The 8200-nt window shown below is 37.0% G+C and overlaps 1 pseudogene; it reads right to left on the bottom strand.

Moving 5' to 3' along the window:
- Positions 1-1051: 1051 nt before the first annotated feature.
- On the bottom strand, positions 1052-3962 carry LOC103962172 (annotated as a pseudogene).
- Between the last annotated feature and the right edge of the window lie 4238 nt (positions 3963-8200).

Below are 8200 nucleotides of genomic sequence, written 5' to 3' on the forward strand. Positions count from 1 at the left end.
AGAACTTGGGGCAAATCATGGGGTTCAACGGCAACCACGGTGGTGAACGGAGAAGGTTAATCTCGGCATTAAAGAACCAAACCCTAAAAATTTCAAATAAGATTTTCAAAAAATTCCGATGAGATTCAAGTGAATATTTGTCCAATTTTCATCGGGGACGACTTTCGGTTATCGATGACAGTGACCAGAGGCTCGGGGCGGTGGCTGCAGGCCATGCCCGTGGTGGTCGTGGATAAGGACGGCATTAATGAGGTTGGGTTTTTCTGGGTTGCAAAGCCTGAAGCTTATGACTCCATGGCTTGGTTCACTCGGCTCGGCACAGGGAGCCCAGGGACTTGGCTTCCAGCCGTCACACTCCAGGTTCCTAACGAAACCCTAATATATATATATATATTTTCAATTTCCGGATTATAATTTAATGCATATTCAACATATAAGTCAATGCATTAGTAGATATTTGAGGCAATTCATGGCAATATCAATTCACATAATTCAACAATTATGGATAAAATGCATACACAATTTATGTAGAATCTAAAATTCGAAAAACATAAAATTGGGTTATGCATTATAGTGAATGTTCATGCTATTATGGCTGCAAAAATATTGAGATAAGTTGTTTTGAAAGAACCTGATTGAGTGATGACATTGATGAACTAGTTTGATGCAAAAAACTTTCACGTCAGATTCCTAAGCGCAACGGTAGGAGCATGCTGATAACGTGTTATGACTTATTTTATTTGATAAGGAGAGAGAGGGTCGGCGGGACATCGAGAGAAAAAAAAGAGATGTGTTTGTAGGGTTGTGTAGAGGATGTTGTTATCTCCATACACAGTGCCTTTATTTATAGTAATAAAGGAGGAAAAAATCCTTCTCATCCAAGGAATATAAGTCCTAATAGAGAAGAATATCTAGAATCAAATTTAATCTAGGATTTACATAACCACACTTAAATACAAAGTTTATAACATATTCACATATTTAATTAACAAATATATTCATTTTGAAGTGCATTCTTTAAAAAATTAAAAAGAAGGAAATATCTGCCGTTTGCAGACTACATGCTAGCTCATATAGCAAAATATTATTAAAAGATTTAGCGACATGCAGGTAAATGCGCAAAGTTTAAATGTAAGATTTGAAATCCTGAAGAACATATATGATCGTCTTACTACATCTCATGGCTTTCGTGACGCCGGCGGTGGTGGTGGAGTTGGAAACATCGGCGGAATGGCGGTGAAAATGGTATTTTTGTCAATCCCAGTAGCTTTGTCTCCTGGCAAAGCAACAAGTGCTGCTACTAAACCTGCATTTCCCGCCAGAGTAGCCTCAGTGTAATTGTTATTAGTACGAACATCATGGAAGCCATCATCTTTGTCTGGGCCAGCAACCATAGCACCATCAATTGTGTTAGGGTTTTGCTTTGAAGTGTCCCTCCATTTCCAATCCCCATCGCAACTGTACTTGATCTTGTTATTCGGAATAGATGCACCTCTGTGGTGGACATGTGTTGGGAAACGATTACCAAACCCTACAACATAGCTCAATTTTTTGGGATTTTTTCCCAGTATGTAATTAATTTGGGTTTTAGCAAATTCACGTAGGACATCAATAGAATAGAAGCTTGGTCCACAAAACATCCCATCTGAATTGGTATTATCTGCTGATTCAAGATAATCACTGTAGAGAGTAGCTAAGAAAGCTGCGTTGACTATATATTGAAGAGGTTTTGGTTTTCCATGATTCAGTTGGATTAAGCCTCCTTTTGTCCTATTGAAGGTTGTGAAATATGGGAGGTATGAGCACATGATTGTGTTAGCCTCATTGTGAAATCTTCTCGAAGTTTCTCTATATGGGTACCCAGGATTTATGAATAACCTCAAACGGGTTAGAAGTACCTATTCAAAAAGAGTATCAACATCATGATCAATTAGCAGTAAAAGTTTAAAAGGAAAACTCAAAATTTTATGATGGCCTGCATAATAGCCATTTCATTTTTTGAGTTTGATTTTCTTGTTAGATGTAAAGATAGAAAATACAGAAGGGATAATTAGGGATGAAAAATCGAAAGGATTGCCGGAAGGATGTGGAAAAAGTTTGTATATATGGAAATGATACGCAATATGAAAACTACAAACAAAAAAGCATAAACAATATTTTAGTTGGGCTTTTTCACTTTTAAGTTATTGTTTTCATATGCATTACAATACATTTCTTATTCCTCATTCCCATCACTTTCTTACACCCTTCTTTTATCACTCATTTTCTACATATATTTTCTCTCTATTCCTAGCAAAAAAATTAATATTTAAAAATTAAAGGAAATGATTTTCATATTTGTCCCAAAGAATCAGGGAATATATTCAATTGAGATTTTGAAGGATTTTTAAAAGAGTTATAAATCTGTAGAGTTTGATGGAGTTTTAATTCATAGGCTTTCATAGACTTCATGTTAATGTGCTCTCAAAATCTTAGAGAAGATGCTGGATTTGTTAAGGATTCTGGGACATTCATGAATTTGTTTTAAAATCCTTATTAAATACCTTTAAAATTTGGAACTCTTTTAAAATTCTTTAAAATCTCAAATGAATACACCCAACAAGATAAATGAAGATATATTAAACATAAACACTACAAACTCCCTTAACATACCTGAGCACCAAGAAGTTTGTTGTCCCAGCTCAACACTCCATGAATAGGCCCCATTTGAGAAGGCAGCGTGTTTGGCAAGACCCGGAGTTGTTCCAAGCTGAAGATAAGAGTTGTTGCCTGTTGCGTAGTACAACCAAGCTGCACCCCATATGAATTCATCCCAGTAACTGGTAGAATTATAGAAGAGTTCCGCATTACCAGGGAAACTGTATCTGCCTCTCTCATTCCTTGAAAACTTGAAGAATGTTTTGGCACCATGGACGAGTTTTTTTTAGTAGGCTTTCTGGTCTTTAAAAACAATGGATGCAGCGGATAGAGATGCGGCCATTTCCGCAGCTACATCGGAGCAAGCGTGGCATGCAGTCACAGGACGTATGTAATCAATATCTTCAGGACGCATCCAACAAAAAATTTCGCAATCTGTAGTAATTGGATTTTCACTATCTCCATCATTATTCCCCAAACCAACCTATCAAAATGCATAGCAAATTAATAAGAAACAGTCAAATTGAGAATTAAAATCGGTAAATGAAAGAAAAATTGTAAAAGAGAGGAAATGATTAGGGACTGTTTCTGAAATAGGTATAAACATTTCTTACATAGTTTGGCATAAAAAAACTAAAAGTGCTTACGCAACATAAAATCAATTTTAGTGATTTTGGCATGCATACTCGGGAAGTTTTAAGTACATTTATAGAAAGAAAAACATTCGTGTTTTAACACTCTTCTGATGAAAAAGTTTCTAACAGAAACACTTACGAACAAAAATACTTCTTGCAAAAACAGTTCTAAAGCTACCAACAATACTAGACATCTAACGTGGTCAATGACTCTATCAATGGAATCAGCAGAGTTGTTGAAGGTCTTGAGAAGGTAATCCGTGCCCCATTTGATAATGTCCTTAACGCGGGCGAGCTCACCAGCAGCTTTGCATTAACACTATACTCGATGACCCTCCAGCTAAGCATAGTCATGGCGAAGGATGCAGGGAAGTTGAACTTGATGGCATTTCCAGCATCGTAATATCCACCCACCAGATCATTAAGAGTATCGGTAAAATTTCCATCTTTCAAGCACGAGGCACTCCTCCAAGACACATTGTTATGCTTTGGTAGTTTTCCGGATCGCTGCGCATTGAAAAACATTAGAGCCTTGTGGAGCGCCAGCTTGTAGTTGTCTTTGGAAGGGGTCAGAGGGTAAGCATGGACGTTGGAGGCGGTGAGGAAGGTGGCGACCATGAGCGTTCCCGCCATCCACATCAATGCGTTGCGACTGACCATGCGGCTTCCCAAGGGATTGTGATGCATCATAATTTCTCACTTGTCTTAGCTAAAAGAGGTGTAAGAGATGTCACCTCAATTGTTTTGGAGAAACTAAATAAATAAAAAGTTTGACCATGAGAGAGAAATCACTAAAGAACAAAACTAAACCCTTATCGGCTTATTACATTACTTCTTGATTATGATAGGAACAAGTTTATAGATTAAATCATGAATCATTATGTAAATATCATCTTAGTAAAATAATCGGTGAAAACTAAGATCGTTTAGTCATTCAATTGTAGTAAATAGATATATGATTTGTAATGCTTTTATCAAATCTGTTCATCTGTTTTATACAATTTGATTACTAAACGGTCTTACTTTTAACTGTGTGTTTTTTTTTTTTTTTTTTTGTGTAGTGATGATCTTTACAGAGTAATTTATAATATAAAAGATTTCAATCATAAGCACGAAATTCTACCAATAGACATCGAAGTATTTTAAGAAGAAATTCATTTTCAGTTGTTGAGAAGCCAAATCTTTCTCTTATAGTTAACTTCCCCCTCCCTGCGGCTATGGTTTGATTTTTTTAATATAAAATAATAATAAATAAATAAAAACTGTTTTATACCCATTGACACTAATTACTAGTTTGGTACTAAGGTGTTTTTTAAAAAAGAGGGTATAAAAAAAAGCTGGGAGTTTTTTTGTGTTTGGTAAACATTCAACTTCAGTTTTTTCACAGTTTTGGGGGAAAAAAATTGAAAGTTCAAAGCAGCAAAAGCTAGCTTTAAAAAACCGGCTTTTTTTTGCTTCCACAGCTTATGTGCAAACCTAATTTGCAAGAGGCGCTGAACCCTTTAATGAAACTTTCAAACACCCAAATTGACCTTAAACAATTAAATAATTACACATAATACCAACTGGAAAACGTCGCTGACTTTAATTGGGAGGTCATCCTCGTCGATCCCGGCACAACGCCTTTCACTCCTAGCTTCAACAATCACCGTTATTGACCTTGGATTCCATACCCTAGGACGTTGTCTCTGCTTCTGTCCTTCCTCCTATCTATTGTATGTCCTCTCTGACTCCCATGTCGACAAAATCGCGCTGAGAAATACCACCATATTTTCCGATGAGGACCTTATTCGATTTTGGCATCACATATTTGCCCAAATTCCCCAGATTGCACCGCTTAGAGGCGACTGATCTTCGTATTTCTGCAAAATTAGGAGAGCCCAGATTGCCCAGACGGACAACAAAACTCAATTATTCCAAATACCCAAAATTAAATACAGGAAACTACTTCGTATGATCAAATTCACATTATACAATTTCAAAAAGAAAAAATGATTAGTCCCGGAAGAAGAAAGAAACCAGTATCCTGGAGCGTTGACCTTGCCCGATGTATATAATGAACTCCTCGAGCAGCTAGACCATATATGTACTGCAAATCAGATGACAGGTGTGAGAGATTGAGGAACGAAGCAGAAAATAAAAAGAATAAGATGGAGCAAAAATAAATAAAAACTGAGAAAATTGGGGTTGTGGGTTGTGGGGGAGACTTCTAGAAAAATGTTTTTGGTTTTTGGAAAGTCTAGTTCAGTATTGGGGTAATGGGTGAGACTTCTCGATGCAAATGGAGAAAATAAAGGGGGAAGACTTAAGAAAATTAAATTAATGGCACATCTAGTATTATACCTTTTTTGGTCATTTCACACAGTCACATCTGTTTTACATAAAAATTTACCAAACACTACAATACTGTTTTTTTTTTTTTCTTTCCAAAAGCAATTTTACAAAAAAGTTTACCAAACACTCTACTGCTTTATTTCACAACTGCTTATTCTCATAGCACAGGAAAAACAGTTTTTTTCAAAGCACAACAATACCAAACCAGCCTTAAGCAGGATCATGCCCATCCCTCTTGGGCATCCCTAAGCAGGACCCAGATGAAAACTCTATTGTGATAATCGAATCTGATATTCCAGTTCATTAATCCCCTAATTCTAGGATTGGATCTTTATGTAGGGAGTAAGCAATTTGGAGTCAACTTCATTATATATGTTGTTTTTCGTCACTTGATAGGACAATCTAGAATTATTTCTATTCATTTATAAGGAAATGTCTTAAATTTAAATATCAAAAATGACGAGCTTATACATCTAATTTATTCTCCATCTTTTTATTTTGTCAAATGATAGATTTGTTAGATTATGTGTTAGATTAGGGAGTCGGTTGGGTTTGAACTCACGCCGTGGTACAAGGACAACACTTATCTCCACCACTGTGGTAAAAGGTCACTTGCTTATTCCCCATCTTTTTGTTTACACCAAAAAATAGTGTATCAACACAAAAAAAAATTTTAATTTCTAAAGACAAATATATCCATTAACAAAATTACTCAAAAATCCAATTTATTTTGTTTTTTGAACAAACGATATTATCTACTAGACCGTAGTACTAAATGGCGTCTCAAAAATTCAAAACCTCTTACTTACAAATTAAGAGGAATACTATTAAATCGTAATACTAAGTGGCGTCTCAAAAATTCAAAATTAAAGCAATGAAATATGTTTGAAAACAACCATCACGGGGTGGTCCAGTGATTGTGACAAATTTCAGGCCCTATTCCACACGATAAGTCATGGGTTTGATTCTTGGCTTTGATGAATTGCACAATGGAGGCCGGATGAGGTTGAAATGCATCTGTAAGTCTTCTCGGCCCTCAAATGCTGGACTGCCATGATGAAGCTACCAGGCTAGTCCTTTTTTTTTTAAGACAAATTAAAAAACTATGTTAAGAGAAACAAAAGGAAAAATAATATCCCTTTCCCTTCCTAGCAGCCACCAACTTCTCTCGATTCCCAACATCCTCGTTCTCGGCTCCCAACGCCACCCCCACACACCCTCAAGTGATTAGGGCGATTCTAGATTTCTTTTATCACCATGACCAAAGTCCTTGTTAAGTAACATATCATTTCCATGCAGTCATCCGACTGTTGGGATTTTATTGCTCTTCGTACAACCAAACCTAAAATCTTTGCAATTTTGTCAGTAGAGGCCCTGGACGGTCATCGAGTATTTATGCAAAGTTGAAGAAGGTGATTGGCATTTTTAGTTTTTATAATTATATTTTTGTTGCAGTTCTATTTATTATAAGAATGTAATTGTGTAAATCTTATCATATCTAGGATGTCTTTAGTCGATTCTATCATATCTCTAGACTATATATTATCATACTAAAGTTGTAATCCTATTGGGATAAGAAATTTACCTTTCATACTACTATATATAAAGGCACAATGGGGTGGAATAATACATACTTCACAATTACACATCTCTTTCTTCTCTCTCTGTGCCACCGGCCCCTCTTCTCCGTCCTTTATAATTGTTTAGTAAATTAGGTCCACAAGACGTTATCAGCACGTTCTTGCCAGAAGTTAAGGAACTGAAGGTTCATGGAGGAGGCTCTTCTACAAATTCAAAGGCTTTTGTTGTTTTCTGCCAATCATGTATGCTTAAAATAAAGAAGATATTTGACATGACCATGAAGCATGAAAACATTCCCCATAATGCATGAACCCTTAATTTACATTTACCTTCCGATATATAATGTATGTGTTCATGTATTTGTCAATATATATGCACACACACACACACACACACACACATTCATGCATTTTACAATTTTTTGCTATTTGGAATTTGTGAGTCAAAGAATAGAAAGAAATTAGAAACAATTAGGATTTTTCAAACCCTAGAATTCGGAAAAATAAAATAAAATAAATAAAATTTTATGGGATTTTTTGCGGCTGAGTTGGGGCTCCAAGCCGTGCTACCACTGTACCGACAAACGTCGGCTGGCCTGCAGCCAAGCCATTCATGGACGACATCATTTTAACGTCTGGCCAACTTGCAATAACCTTCTGGGCTTGCTGCGCATGCACCAACAACCAGGCCTTCGACCTGGGTAGGGCTTTCCATAGGCTTGAAGCCTGCAGCCATTTCAACAAGCCTGTAGCCTTTGCTAGACTCGTCACCCATGCCCCTAGCCCAAACTAGCAAGCCTGTTGCTTGCTAGGCTTGTCTCTGTGTATCAGCCCGCCTGCAGCAACCCCTGCGTTGTTGGGCTGGCCCTTCCGTGTCCCAAAACCCGAAGCTAGCAGATGCTAGGCTTCGTCATAGGCCAGCTTAAGTCATCGCAAGCTAGGCTTGTTGCCCCCACGCCTTTTGGCGCACCTCCAAAAACCTTGCGTTACTAGGCTTGTCCCAGATCCACGACC

Source organism: the organism of the source record quoted next, unplaced genomic scaffold (assembly GCF_019419815.1).
Source record: "Pyrus x bretschneideri cultivar Hongxiangsu unplaced genomic scaffold, Pyrus_bretschneideri_v1 Contig11, whole genome shotgun sequence".
NCBI classification, from domain to species: Eukaryota; Viridiplantae; Streptophyta; class Magnoliopsida; order Rosales; family Rosaceae; genus Pyrus; species Pyrus x bretschneideri.